We start from the raw sequence: 15,784 nt of genomic DNA, 5'->3' as shown, positions 1-15,784 counted from the left end.
GAATGCTTTCCTAGTTGAGGCCAGAAATTAGAAGATAAAATACTAGTTGGTTGCTGGTTTACAAAGTCTTTTTTTACTCTAGTGAATACAAATAAATAGCAGCTTCCTAAAACTTGAAAAATCCTCATGAACTGTGAATTCTCAAAAAAAATATGTGTAGAGAGAGTTGGCTGTACCAGTCCATTAGTGTAATCAATGTAAAATAGGATGGCAAAAATTCACACTTGGAACCAGGTGCAGCATAGGTCCCCAGGACTCCACTACCCATCACTATCCAAATTAGTATCTCAGGTGATATGAAATAAGGAGTTAAGACTTCTCAAAATACATGATTATATATGATTGTTCCTCTTCCACTGCTGCCAGCTAGTGAGAAAATTCCACATAGCCTATTCACATAATTTAAGGCCTGAAGAGTTATTGATTGTTCCCTCATTTGTTGTTCCCTCTAGTACATCACACGTGAATAAGTTTCATCCAATTGTCAGAGTTATTGATTGTTCCCTCATTTGTTCCCTCTAGTACATCACATGTGAATAAATTTCATCCAATTGTTCCTGTGCTAAACTCATGAACCTGCCAAAAGAAAGGCATTGGATTTTGATTTGAAGAACTTAAAGGGCAGCAAATCCACTTCCTAGCTTGTCCTGAAGCCTTATGTACTTCACTAATGAGTTGTTCCTCCTTGAAATTTGTGTAGGATCAGCTGCTAGCATTCACTCTGCTGCCTTCCTCCTTTGTGCCTTTTTATAGCTAGCATGTGCTTCCTAGGAAGACAGATTTCGATCAAACCACCTCCCAGACACTTCTATATCCACCTGCAGAGTGTATTCTTCAGCCTTCAAATCACTTGCATGCATCTATTCTGCTGTCTTCAGTTTCTCATCCTCCTGTTTTCCAAACAGCCTCTGTGTTGACTGCCAAAGCCAAGCAGCACTGTCACAGAGGGAGAAGATGTGTCCCTGGTCCTGTTGTTTTGGAGAGCACAGCTTTAGCTGGCACTCTCTGCAGAGGGTTGTTGCTGAAATATCTGCAAAGACACCTCTCCAGGTCCAAAGTCCATGCTCTGCAGTCATCTCCAGCTTTCTTTGGTGCTGGACCATATACTGTCATTGGAAAATGGCTGAACAGCCTTGCTTATCCCATTGTTGCTATCCTTCAATTTAACAGTCTGCTGATTCCTGTATTATCTCCACATTTTCTCAGTAATGAACTTAGACTGTTGCTAAAAATAAGCACTAGTTTCAGTCTTATGACTGTCTTGACAATATCTCGCTTAATCTATGAGGGCTCCTCATTTGCAGAGAGTTGTAGGATTTTTCTTTTACCTTGATTTTGACCTATAACACCACTTCTATACAAAACAGTACTAATATAAAAATCAAAACACAACAGTGCTGACAGAGCATCTCGACAGCCACTGATCATACTGATGGTCTGTGTGATGTCAGTCATCTCTTTAGGCAACTTTTCCATGTTATATTAGTACAAGTTAACTATGCCTACTGGCTTTAAAAGATTTGCCATAGATATTTGTCACCATCCTTCTCAGATAGTGAAGGTCTGTAAGATTCTCCACTGGGTGAAAATGAATTATTCTTTTTTATATGTACACAGAGCTATATTTAATGATATATTTTTCTTCTCTTTCCAAATGTCCACCTAGTAATTAGTGTCACCTAATTTTCAAAATTTACTTTATTGCTCAGGTATTTATGCTCTTAATCCTTTGTGTTCATGAAACTTGTTTTTTCTCTTTTTTCTTTTGTTTCCCTAATAATTATTTTTGCTTTTGCATAACCTGCCATTTATTTGATTACTATATAATTCTTAATGGGTTTTTTTTGTGTGCATATATATATATACATGTATATGCACATGTAAATTTTTTTCCACTTAGTATTTGAGTAATGAAGTCTTTTTCTTTCTGGCTGTTTGGTTCACTACTACTTCACAGAGTTAGCAAATTGTATAGGTGTACCAAGAACACAGAAAGTAGTAGCGTCTTAAACAAGAGACATGTTTTCACTGATATAGGCTTAGCAAAGCCTTACCTCTGATATAAAATCAAGAATCTCAATGACTGCATGAATTTTCAATTTCCTAGTTCAGAATATGACATACACAGTTCCCTGGGACTGCATGATGCTGGCCCACCCTGAACTACAAAAGACAGCAAGAGAGGAGGCTAAAGGCATTCCCTTTTCTTCTTGCCCCTCTAAGTGCCCTCTCCTTGCAGCCAGGCACCTCCTGGTGAAAGACCTTCTTACAAAGCAATGCTAGTCAAGGCTGAACAAAGTGTTTTAACACAGGAATAGACTTCAAAAGGGAAAAAAAACCCCAACAAAACCACCACAACACCTTTAAGATCTATAAATTGTGAAACTGAGGTGAAAAATATCATTAACTGCTCAGAAGTCATTTCACAGGCAGCAGAATAAAGCCTTTCATTATGTGCCGAAGGAAATCCAAAACCCAAGTTGAAGCAATCCATTCCCTGGCCAGTATAAAATTTATAGACACAAGTCACTTTCTTCCTTCTACAGATAATATGTCCAATAAGGGAAGTTTTTAAGTATTGCAGTCTGTCAGGGGAGAGTGAATCCATCCAGTGAAGAAACACGGAATATTTCACAAATATTCACAAATTTCAACTCAGGAAAAAATAAAGGCATGGGGAGACAATTGTGAAGGATATTGTAAACACTGGAAACTATTACATGTCAATTCTCAGCTTATCAGTGTCTCATACTCATTTATCTGTACAAAACAGAAGCTACTAATACAAGGCGTGAATGTCTCACCCACTCTTCATCTTCCTCTGCCAAACCTCTCCATTCACCTCAAATAAATGCTTGTGAAGTTTTGACTCAGAAACAAATCCACTTCTAACAATAATTTTTAAGCTTTTGGAAGAAAGCAGTGGATTAATCATGAAAGAAATGTCTTTATTCTGTTTGGTGTTCGGCCCTACCTTCATTATCAGGAAATTGAGTATTTAAAAAGGATGATTAACTTTTTCCCAGCCCTCTCTCGTACTTTCCCACCAGGATGAAAAGCACCATATCCCAAACATAAAGATTTGACATTTAGGAGAGTAAGAGATAAGTGAATAGCAAGGCCAGGTGCAACAATGCTCCCTTGTCTACTTTTTTTTTCATTGTTCATAAATAACTAGTACAATGGTCTGAGGAGGAGCCCTTCCAGCAGAACTATCACAAGACTCATCTGAAAACAGACTTTTTTGGCTCTTTTTTTAACCTGCTCCCCTAAAGGACTTGTGTATTTTCATAGTTTGATTTTTCAATGCCTGAGAAACAGTCAAAATCACTCCTGTATAGCAAATGAAGATGTGTTACAAGTACAGGAAGACAGCATTCCAGTAGCTCCAACCCCTCATTCCCAGTGAACAGTAGCTGTTAAGATATGACAACAGGAATTTTGGAGTTGTACAGTGTGCCAGAGATCCAGATTAAGTAACTTTTTATCCATCCAGTAATTTTCAACACTACCCACAGTTGCTAAATTAAAGCTGAGGGGGTCAGCCAGCCTTATTACGATCTGTCCTTTTATTCAGCTTTCTAAAAGTGCCTAATCTGACCAGAGCCTTGTGTAAACTCACTATCTAAAAAGCTAAGTCTTGTTTTAAAAGAAGGACTGCCTGTTCCCCCTGTAACCCTGTGTTTTATTTAACATGCATTATGAATCATGCAATGCTCCTGTGTCACCATTTTGCACCAGTCATTCTCAAGGATTTACAGGGAGTGGGCACAGATGATGTGACTGGATGAAGTAACATGGATTTGCAATTATCCCCTGGCATACACTTTCAGTCACTGGCCTTAGGAAATGAGAGTTCATTGCACAGAGCTAAGCTGCTTTGGGAAAATACTCAGGAAACATGTGGAAGAGATATTAACAAAAGCATTTCAGCTACCCCTCATTGGTGCCAGATGCTGAGTAGCCAGCAGAAGCAAATTATTTTTAGGTTGCTGCTCATCATCTGTCCTCAGGTCAAGAGTTTATGCCCTTCAGAGAGGGGAGGCATGGCTCACTGGGAGGCAGCAGGGTGATGCTGCTCCTGTAGATTGAGCTTCCTTCACTTCTCTTTCAAGTACATGATAGTCTTTAATGAGAGTACTCTAGAAGGGAGAAGAGTTTGTGGATAGAAGCAAAGTCAGAGACTTGTGAACAGATAATTCAATCATTTCTCATGCTGATCTCTATTCTATGTATCCAGGATTTTTCTGCCATGTTCCTAAACCATATACTGTATTAGATTTCAGGGCCCCGTTAACCAAAAAACGTTCTTCTATATGGATAGATCCTTCACAGCTCTGGTTAATTTGCCACTAGATCCTGCTATAATGCTAATAAAAACCAAGACATTTTTCCAAGATCAAGTGAGTCCCCCTCAAAAACTGTAAAACCCCTTAAGAGAAACTTTTCTGGAGAGACAAGACACTGTATAAGAAGCTGCAGTGAAAAGAAATACTTAAAATCCTGTGAACTCTCATATTGATCTAATATTGATATAACATTTTAATTATATCCTATCAAATGTGCTTCATATACTAAACACATACATCTACATTTTCAGCAGGCCTGTTTACGCTGATGTTTGGTGTGCAAATGTTATTATTTGTAAAAGTGCTTACTCCTGTGCATAGTTTCACTTTACACAAAGAAGAGAGGTATGCAAAGGTCCTAGGGTGAGAAGGAGAACCAGAACATTTTGTTCTCAGTCACTGACTCAGCTTAAGGTCAGTAGCAATCAAAGTTGTTTCCAGATGAGTGGAGTTCAATGGTTCATATGAAATAAATCATCACTCTAGGCAGTCAGATCCATGAATCCAATCATTTGTGTTCCCACAAAGCAACAGGAAGAAAAGAGAATCCAGAAGCTTGTTCCTGAGCACACATGTCCTGCAAAATTCCTTGCTGCTAGCTCCTGTCCTGAGCAGCACTGGCATGATGGGGAGGAGCCATGTATCCACCAAATTTCTTGAGCCAATTACATGAATCAAGAGATTTCCTTTTCCCAGCACGTGAGATGGTCCTTATCAAGAGAAGGAAGTCTTCAAATAAATGAAGGCTTTATTTTGAAGAAATAGGAACTTGTTTCTGTACACTCCAGGGGGTAATTTGCGTCAGCACAAAACAAGTGAAAAATGCCACCAGAGTTGGTAGTGTCACAACTTTGAAAGAATGTAGGAGGTGAAAAATGCCCCACCACTATCAGCCAGTCTCTGTGTGCTGATCACTTTTGTCTTGGCCAGCTTTGGGGGGAGCTCTTCTTCAATCTGATAGTGGTTTCCAAGATACCATTTGTCTGCCACTGACCCACAGTCCAGATTTACTAGTGACAGCAATCCAGTGTCATGGGCCAGCATTTGGTACAAACCATCTGTCACTAAGAAGTCAGTGGCTAAGGAATGCCTTTCTTCAAGGGAGCATATTTCAAAATCCAGGTGCTTCTACTCAAGGCTCACCTCTGCCCAGCTCTGAGCTCGCCCTCAGTCTAAGACCCAGAACAATGAAGGCAAAGAACCAGGGAAAATGGAATGTAGAGAAGGAGGAGAAAGGAATCTTTGATCCTGACCCCCTGAAGCTCATAACAGCATCACCGTGCAATGCAAGGCAACACTGATGTGGACAGATTTTTAAAGGTACTTATCAAGAAGCTGGGCAGACCTGATTTTGGACTCCTTTGTCACACACTCAGTCTGGGTTACTCAAAGGTATTGCTGCACATGGCAGAATTCATGAGAAATTTTTATTTTAGGCAGCTGTGACTGAGATAAGCCTCAGTGCTAACAAAGTATGCTGTTATTAAGGCACACAAACTCAGTGATTTCTGACAACAATCAAAGGGCAAACTACCTTAGTATCCCAACCAGTGGTCTTTTCCTCCAAAAGAGAAAAGACTGACTCACACCCTATGAGAATCTGTGAAAATTATAGCAATAGGAGGAGGAAAATTAGCATATTTTGAAAACAATTTGTACATATTTCCTGGTAGCTCAACACACTCAGTTGGAAAAGCTGTAGATGACAAGCTTTCTAATGACCTTCTGCCATAAAACTTACCTAGGTGAGGTCATAATTCATATAGTTGTGCTTCAAACCAATAATGCTGTCTGATCTTTCTGTCCCAAGCCTCTCCAAATTACCATTTTATTGTTTTGCTCAGACGCTCTAATTTATAAAGGAAGGAAGAAAAGTTACTGACAAACTGTTCAAGGTGTTGTATGGACAGTGTAATGAGATCCTGGTTACACTGTGCCCCTCCCTGGAGAGCAAATCAGCTCAGAGTGTCTTCTTGTGGCAGCGACCTGCAGTTGAGATTTTATCACAGGCTATTAAAAAGCACTGGGGATGGTTTCTCCTGGTTTTGTTTGATATTACAGCCTTGCTTTTAAAAAAAAAATTATACACTGTGGCAGTGAGAGCTGCCAGAGGAGCAATTCAGAGAGGAGAGCAGCAATTACTGGGTACTTTTAATTCATGCTGGGTTTAAAAGACGTTAAATTCAGCACCCCAAAATCAAGAGAGAAGATATACCAAACAGTGAACATCAGATACGTCACAACCAGCCCACTTTTGTGTTAAGCCTATCTCTTTGGTTTGATTGACTTATGTAGGCCAGAGTCAGTCAGTGCCGAGCAGTGCAAAGGGAATCCAGCAGCAGTCACAGAGCTTTCCTCACAGACAGGCTGCCAAGGCAATAGGTTGACAGTGTTGTACAAGCAAGCATAAATGACTCAACACAAAACTTGCAACTTGAAACTTATAATTGCTTTGGCAATCCATTTCTGCGGCAGCGCTACTTTCCTGCAGCTACTTCAGTGACTAGTAATATCAACTATTATTACCAAAAGACACTTCTCCTTGTGACTCAACTACCAGAAATACTACACGTGCCAAGTGTTTAGAAATGTTACCTACACTCCTGAACAGAGTCCCTATTGACATATGAATAAATTCAGTATTTCTATGCTTTCAAACTTTTGTAATGAGTATTTGAATGTCAAAGAAAGAAGAATCATCTGAGATTTACTCAAATAAGCCTAGCTCAGCAGTTTCTATGGCACAGGAAGAATAACCACAGTAATGCAAGGAAGAAAAGGAGGCTCAAGGGGAGACCTTATCGCACTCTACAACTACATGAAAGGAGGTAGGTGGTGAGGATTGGCCTCTTTTCCCAAGTAACACAGGAAAGGAGAAGAGTAAACAGCCTCAAGTTGTTCCAGGAGAGGTTTATACTGGATATCAAGAAAAAATTCTTCACCAGAAGAGTTGTCAAGCATCGGAACAGGCTGCCCAGACAACGATTCACTATCTCTGAAGGCATTTAAGAGTGCACATGTGGTTTTTGGAGCATGGTTTAAAGGTGGGTTTGGCAGTGCTGGGTTAACAGTGGGACTCAGTGACCCTACTAAACGGTTCTGTGATTCTGTGCTGGCTCATAGAAAGTGTCTGCACTGGTGTCTGCATTACCAGGAATTACACAGCAGGGACACCACTGAAGAATCTGTCTTGAACACTGAGCATTCCTACCTGAGTGAAGCACTGAGGACGTGAAGGCGGCAAAGAGAACCATACCAGCGTCTCCCTCCTTGGGACAATTTGCCAATTCACCTGGTGTAGTTTCTGTATGGTATAGCGTGGGTGCCCTGAGAGCTGCTGCCTAAAGGTGCTGCTTTAGAACACACATATGATAAAGAGGGGGAAGGATCTTCAGTCCTCTCTTTTTTTCAGGCAGATGATACAACCAATTAAAAATACATCACTTGGCCAGTGATATATTTTAGCCCTCCCAGCACTCATCTGATTTATCTCCCAAGAAAAAACACTAGTTTGCTTCTGCTACTGAAAGGTTCCAGAAATCTAGTGGGGACAAGTTCTGATGACTAATTTATCTGCTGCCTTATTCACAGCCCACATCAGGTTTCTGGGTTTGGGAATGGGAACAGTTCAAGAAATCTTATCTCTAGAGAAGCATTTACAGGAAATGTTCTGCAAGACTGATGTTCTAAAAAACAAGCAGGATTTGTTTTGAACAAGAACAATTTTAAAAAATATTTTTTAAATTTCAATATTTATTTTAATATCCTTCAAATGAAAGTAAGAAAAATGCATTCAGTTTTAAACTGAAGCATTCTGTGTTGAACCAAACCAGAAAAGGTTGATTAATTTTTTCCATTTTGCTTTGGTTTTAATCACAGATGATTTTTTTTTAATCAGCACAATTTTATCCCAGGGAATTTAGACTAAATAACATTAAATCAATTTTAATTAAAAGCTTTAGCTACTGCCCTGCAGGTTTGTTCCAAAATCAGAAAGAGTCATGGAAGTTACTGGCGCTGTTTAGCAAATAAATTTTTTACTAAAAGTGTAGAAAAATTTGGGTTGGAGGGAATCTCTAGAGGTCATCTAGTCCAATCTCTCACTCACAGCAAGAGTGAGTCCACTGAAGGCCTCCTCAAGCTACATTTTCAAAATCTCCAAGGACGAAGAGCCTCTAACCTTTCTGGCATTAAGTTGCCTGTGTCAGATATGTTGCTCCATGAGGTAGTTTTTGTGGTGGTCTCCCACTGTGGGATGTGACCTGCACAGTTATCAGAGGTAAAGTTATAATGGCTGCAGGTAGAACAAACTTCACCTGTTTATTCCTCTGGATTAGAAGTAAACATGGACAGCTTTTAGGGAAGCTTAAACATTCAGTGAGTTTTTCCTGAGCTGCAAACTTTCACAAACTCTTCTTCAGGAAAGCAGAAATTAACGTCCTCATAAACAGCAACAGTTCATTAGCTTACCAAATCCTCATTCAACTTACTCTTAGCATTATAGTTAAAGAATACTAATAGCTTTTATCTAGCACATCCCTGAAGTAAGATCGGAATCAGACTCTGGAGGAATCAATCTCCATTTGCTGTGTGCGGAAGGCGCTGCCAGTCAGCGAGGGGACAACATTGATTATTTGCCCAGATATGGTTAGGAGGCATCAAGGTCAACATGTATGTCTTTTAGGAAACATATGCCCTGTACTTTCATCCAGCAGTTAAAAACAAACTGACAGTTTGCCATTGTTTTCCTTCTTTTCAGCTGAAAGGACCAAGCAGCTGTAACTACAACAGCATAACAGGAAAATACAAGACCATTTAAATCTTTGCTCTTGTTGCACATTTCCTGTTCATTTTTTGGTGTACTCATTTCCACATGGTTACCAAAAATTTCTCAAAGCTTCCAACAGTACTGTCATAACAATTTAAAAAGCAAGTTACATCCAGGTTTTTCAGATGCCAATAAAGACTCAAGTGTTTTCCATAAATCTCTAAAAATAAAGCCCAAGACTCCCTACATACTGATAGTGCACAATGGTCCCATGGTAAGCAGCAATATACCAAAATTCTGGAGTTTTTTTGTTCTGTAATCTGTTTGCAAACTCCTATTCAACTGGGATCTTCAGATTCAAACCTTCAACACGTTTCACATACTGATACTAATATCCTGTAGATGTAGGAGTCCTTGACAATTTTCTTCCCTTGATGCCTCTAGATCCTTCATCTGACTTTCTTCATTGCATATTTCTTTCTGCTCACCTTCATGGTCCTCCCCATGTCCCCTGCTTTCATCTGTTATGCCCCTTTTTTTCCAGCCATATATCCCAACAGACTACTTTGCATTTCCCAGTACTTTTGTCCTGTGTTTCTTATTCTCTGTCCATAATGGCTGCCAGCATTCTTTCCTGATGGGCACGCTATCATTCAGTTTTGAACATGCACTTCTCTGAAGATGTCTCTAAACCATAGCTCTTCTCCTGAGAAATGCTGATTGACCAAATGAGTTAGAGAGAACAGATGTTCTTAGGGGTGAGACTGGAGTCAGCAGAGCACAGAGCAGAAGCAGCAAGGGTTTGATACTCTCCTTTCTTTGAATACGGTGTGTTTGCCAGCAGGTTTCTAAGATCGTAATTTCCTAAATATTTGTAAAATGCCTCATTAATAATAGTAATAATAACCACAGTAATCAGTTCTGTCCAGTTGATCACAATTATCAGTCTTAAAATTTTCAGGGAGGTTTTTCCAGACTGAAAACTGGCAGCAGTGCACAGGGCAACAAAACCTCAATGCTTTACCACTCCTTGCTTCCTGTTTCTGGAACAGTCATCCTGCAGAGCATCTCATCTTAACAGCCTCATGCAAGAAGGGTCAGTGTCTTTTGTACAGTTTTAATTGGCTGGCAAGTATCTTCCAATTCTCAAGTTTTTCAATTCCAGCTTTGCCAAACAAAGTAGTCCCAGCAGGGTCCCAGTGGTTATTTCTGCATTGCTTTATTTGAAAGGCTCATTCACTTGAGAATTAATTGTAACATGTGATAGTAATTAGCTGCGGAAGTCTCATCAAATTCTAAATAAATTCCTTGTGATCAAAATCATATTAGGTAAATAAATACAAAACAATTGATAAACAAAGTCTTCTGCAGGAGTTCATTGTATGAAGAAAAGTTAATGAAAGTACTGTGTCCTCAAGAACTTCCCCAAAGAATGGAAAAGCAGCAGGGACAAAAAGGCAGCAATAACAGCAGGATTAACATGCTCATAAAAGGAAACAGAAATTAAAATAAGAGAGGGTTGACGAGCTGGCCAGAGGATGTGGATGGCAGAAAGTTGACTCATTCAGAGACTTTTGGGCTTGGAGGTTACATGATCACTCCTCAGCCTTCTTTAAATGCACGGAGATGAAGTAGGCTGGATTATCTAGTGCAAAAAAAACCAGCCCTACTGATCTCATTCTACCTCACTAGGGTAGTTCTGTTTTACACCAGATGAGAATCTGTCCTACTCATTAGACTCATTCTTGATACCAGCAGGTGTTTTGTTGGCTTTACATCAGACATTACAGAACATCTCTTGCCCATTTAATCCAGATTTTGAAATAAAATAATCCAAATCCATTTGTTTGTTTGTTTGGTTTTTTTTAATATTCTTTACAGTCCATGCAGGAAGCTGGGGGGGTGGGGAAAAGGGGAAGGGCAGAGGCAGGCATTTTGCAAAAGGCTGAAAACCATTTGAAATTTCTATATTTTGTTAAAAAGGAAATGAAGTATGAAATTTAGAGGAGCAAATTTTCTCAGTGAAAATCAAAATCCACTGGACTATGATACAGTCTCAAGTTATCCCTTAGGGGATTCATAAATCTGTTAATTTGAGGAAAGACCCTCTAGGGAGATAATATTCTTAATGGAATTGACAAAACAAGTGGAAAATATCTTTCCAGTCAGATTCACACTCTTCCTTACTCGGGAGGAATGAACACACAACTGAGAGCTCAAGGCAAGGAGTTTTCTTGAGGTTTCTTAAGAACTGGAAGCTGGAATAATCATCTTAGTCATCAGGTCATCAAAATATGAGTATTTAATTGGACTAGCTATGTCCTGGATTTTAGAATCAGAGCATGCAGTGCTACCTATAAGCCATATTTATTAAAGACAGCTTTTTCATTTGCAAGAATATAAATAGAACCTTCCTAAAGCAGAATAATTTTCTGTCCAAAAATCTCTTTTCTAATTTGAATGTGGAAAAAACAAATATATATAAAAGCAAACAACTGAGGAGTACCAGGTAAATAAAAGGCCTTTCAATGAAGTATTTCTCCTCTTATTGCACAAAGGTTTCATGCTGTGCATCCAATAATGAATGACCACACTTTCAATCTAAGAATATTTTCTCTGAAGAGAATGCTATTCAGAAGACTTCAGCTCCATCTCTGAAGCAAGGTACCTAGCTCTGTGCCAAATGAAATAGTGCCAAGTTTGTTGCTGTGATGATGGGACAGTCCTACAACAAAGACCACACACAAGACAAAGCAGCTTGGTTTCCTGAATGGTACTTTCCCAAATCATCTATCTCTGGTCATTAGGGAGTAGAAACATTGAAACTTTCAGCAGGGAAAAAGAACATTTCTCTAAAATGCAGAGGTAAAGAGCTCAGTCCATGTCAGGGTTGGATAAATTCAGCAGCTGGAATGGACTGTGCTCTTTTCTGCATCTGTAATCTTCACCAGATGAATCAATATGAAAACATGACCAAAATCTTGATATTTGGCAGCCAACTGACTGGATTTGCTAATAAATCAGAGCATTTGTAAAGGTCTTTGTGATGATCTTCAGGATTCAAGAATAAAATACAAATCTCCTTGAATTTGCATCTTCAAACCAAACAGACAAAATACACTTTTTACAACCTTCTTTCAAAGCACAACCATGGATTTTCAGCATGATATAAACCTTTCCTCTTACTGGAATATGATATTCAAAGCTACAAAGCACTTTCAAACAATATTATGTTTAAACCCCAAATCTCAGAGCAGCAAGGACATAGAGTTAATATAGCCAAAGCATTCTTGACACCACTTCATTTTTCCCAGTTGGTGTGCACACTGTCTGCATGCCAATAGCTCCTACACAGCAAAGTGTGCCTGGAATAAGTCTCTAGGCCAGCTCTCAGAGCAGGCAGGAAGGTTTTGCTGCTAGGTCACTAGTTAAACACTAGCCTCGAGATAATAATGACTAATCTCTTTTAGCTGGTGTTTAGTAACACGTGCAAAGCAGGGCAGTAGCTTCAGCCCTGTTTCCAGCAGCCAGAAGTGACAACACAGAATGCACTAGCACACCAGGAAATTTGATAGTTAGTTTGTTTATTTGTTTGTTGCATTGAAAGTCTCCAAAGGCAGAAGGATGTAAAGGACATGGAAAAGAAACTTGTCAGGAACAATTGTGATATTTGCTGATGATGCAAAATGTAAGAACAATGGCATGGGTGAGCCTCAGGACTATCCATAGGCCTAATTAGGCCACTTACTATTATGTCAGGGCAAGGAACTGTATTCTAGTTTTCTTATACCAGGGCCCAAGAAAATCAGGCTTTTCTTCTACTGACATGTAAAGAGGGGCAGGACCTATGTTCCCTCTTTCCCATTCCATTGTCCTGCAGCAACACACACTACGTCCTGTTCTTCAGGTCTAAAATCCACCTTCTACACGTCCAGCTCAGCCCCATTCCTTCTTCTTTAGAAAATCAAAGGCTTTGCCTTGATTTGGAGAAGCCCTGAGCTGGGGGTAGGAGACCTGGCCTGCTCCTGTTCCAGTGAAATGGAGAGCTCACCCACCCCATGCTGTGAGTCTGTCTCCCCACACACCCACCCCAAGTGGGCTGTCATGCACCACTGCCTGATGTCTAGCTGTGGGACCTCCTCCACCAGTCCCTCTGCAAAGTTTTCACTGTAAGAGTTCATAAAGGAATTAATTATTCTGTTAAAAGAGCTTTGCACTGCCAAGTGCAACATTAAATCCTACAACTACCTGTGATGGTAAAGGAAACTTCTGATCATTACAGTATCTCTATGTATCTCTAAATGCAATTTGAAATCCCTTTGGCATTTCTAAATGTATCTCTAAATGCAATTCGAAATCCCTTTGGCATTTCTTCAGGTATGCTGCCTTTTTTTTTGTTTTTTAATAAAGATTAAATTGCTAGAAAATTTGCTTCTGAAGACTTGACCTTGGAAAAAAATTCAAACCTTTACATGCCTAGGCTGTGCAGTAGAACCAGTTACTTCCTCTTGCTGTCTCCAGCATTTCTCAGAGAACTGCAGTTGAAATAAAGGCAGCTGGTGACAAGGAACAGTCAGACAAATGTGTACACTTAGGATACTTTCTGTCTAGAGGATTTCAGCTTTCTTCCTACACTCCTTTGATGAAAATTTGGAAATGTCAAATTTCCAAAGCAGCCTGGACTTTTCTCTGGACCTCTCAAGAGATAAAGGCACTCAAGACCTGGTTAGGAAATGACCTTTAGAAAACCCACAAGCTGTACCCTGCAAAAACTTACCTACTCCAAAACCCCTGCTGACGTAAAAGAAGAGAAAGAACATGAGTTGTTTTTCAATACCAACCCTGTTAAATGACATCTTACAAGCACTTCATAAAAGAAATCCACTCGACTATACAACAGCTGTAGGAATTTACTTTGCAGGCACGTATTAAGGCACACTGAGAGCTGTGCTCAACATTCCTGCCCAGTCACATGGAAGGAAGCTGGCTGCTCCTGTGCTCACACACGTGAGGCAGGAGCCCTTGGCTGCAGCCTGTGGAACGCTCACCCGTGACACGTGCGGTGGCTCTCCCCCAACACCAGACTTCCCCCTGGCTTTTCCTTCCTTCTGCAAATGTCAATCCTACTGTTATCCACTTCTTAAAAATATTTTCATTTATTTATCACTGCTATTTTGAACTCTATAATGAATTCTAAACCTGTCTCAGCATACACATGAAGGGGTCTTTTTGAACAAAAACCTCGGAGGAGACAGGGAGGCTGGAACAGCCATCTTAGTGCTGAGGGAGCCTTGCAGCACAAATCCTCACAGGCTGCTTCATTAATTAATAATCTGTATTTAATTGGTACCGCTGAATATGTTCAGAACACAGAGAGTCTGAGAAATGAGGCAGCAGGGGTAGAGTTCTTTCAGGAATGTGCAGGAAAACTGTGAACATTTCTGTAACTTGTAGCCTGACACTGGAACACAGCTCTGCCTTCCACATAACATCCAGGGTGTTTCTGTGGGGTGCACACATCTCATGCTTACTTCAAAATCTGTGGTTGGTATTCTTGGGGCTGTGGAGCAAGAAGAAAGGCCCACCCTTGGGGCCTGCCCAGAGGTCCCAGAGAGCAATGGAAAAGTTCCTGCAGACTTTGAACACAACTTTTCTTTAGCATACACTCAAGGTGGGGGGTGAGTTTTCTGTGTAAGGGCTTGAGGGTATGCTCCAGCAAAGGGTTTTAGTGTCAGTAAAATTTTACCCAGCTGAAGGTCATGACAGTGTCCTTAAAAGGTCTTTTATCACCTAAGGGTAAGCGTTAGACTTGTTGAGGACTGTTTCTAAAGCATCAGGGCAGAAGGCTGAGCCCCATTAGACACAAGGACATCAATTCCCACCCTTCCTCTTGCTAAATATGTGCATGACATAAAAGGAAGCACATAGCTTATTTTCTGAAGAATATCGGTGACCAATACAAATTAGGGCTGCTGTGAGCAGGATTGGAAAGCATCTTGGTAAACCTACATCTTCAAGTGAGCATATAAAATGTTCGTTGATTCAAAATACTTCATTAGAGTACTGCTTTGCTTCCTCCACAAAAGGAACCATGTCCCTGCATTGAGGCAAACTCCCAAAGGACAGAGTGTAGGAGTGTGAGCATAGCTGCACCTTCCCAGTTGGACTGGTAGGTGTGCCAGCACTGTAGAGGCAGCTCACAGCTCAGAGATGCCACCAGGCCAACGTGGAAGCTGCCATGGTGCCCACTGCTAGACCAGAAAGACCCGTGACATGGAACACCAAGGTGTGCGAGGCGGAAGGGATGATGCCTGCTGCATGAAACCTCTTCTCAGCTCCTTGCCTCAGAGCAAGTCCCACTGCACAGAGCAGGGACAGGACTCCCTCCCCCTGCCACATCTCCAGGAAGGACCCAAGAGGACTCAGAGCTTTTCCCTGTGGAAAGCTGTTGAATCCACAACCTTTTAAAAAACACACTGTAGTTTCAGAGAGAAGACATGTTTTGGTTAAAGTGCTTTGCCAGAAGATTTCCAACTCCAATTACAACAAGAGCTTTCAAAACTCAACAGTCCCCAGTGTTGTTCTTGAGTTGTTCTGCTAATCTTTTACATGGCCTCTCCTTCAAACTTCAGCTGGGCCATAGCATCACTAACAATCTTCCTCTGCT

Source organism: Geospiza fortis, unplaced genomic scaffold, assembly GCF_000277835.1.
Source record: "Geospiza fortis unplaced genomic scaffold, GeoFor_1.0 scaffold217, whole genome shotgun sequence".
Lineage (NCBI taxonomy): Eukaryota > Metazoa > Chordata > Aves > Passeriformes > Thraupidae > Geospiza > Geospiza fortis.
The sequence above is the reverse complement of the archived record's forward strand: the minus strand, read 5'-3'. Positions refer to the sequence as shown.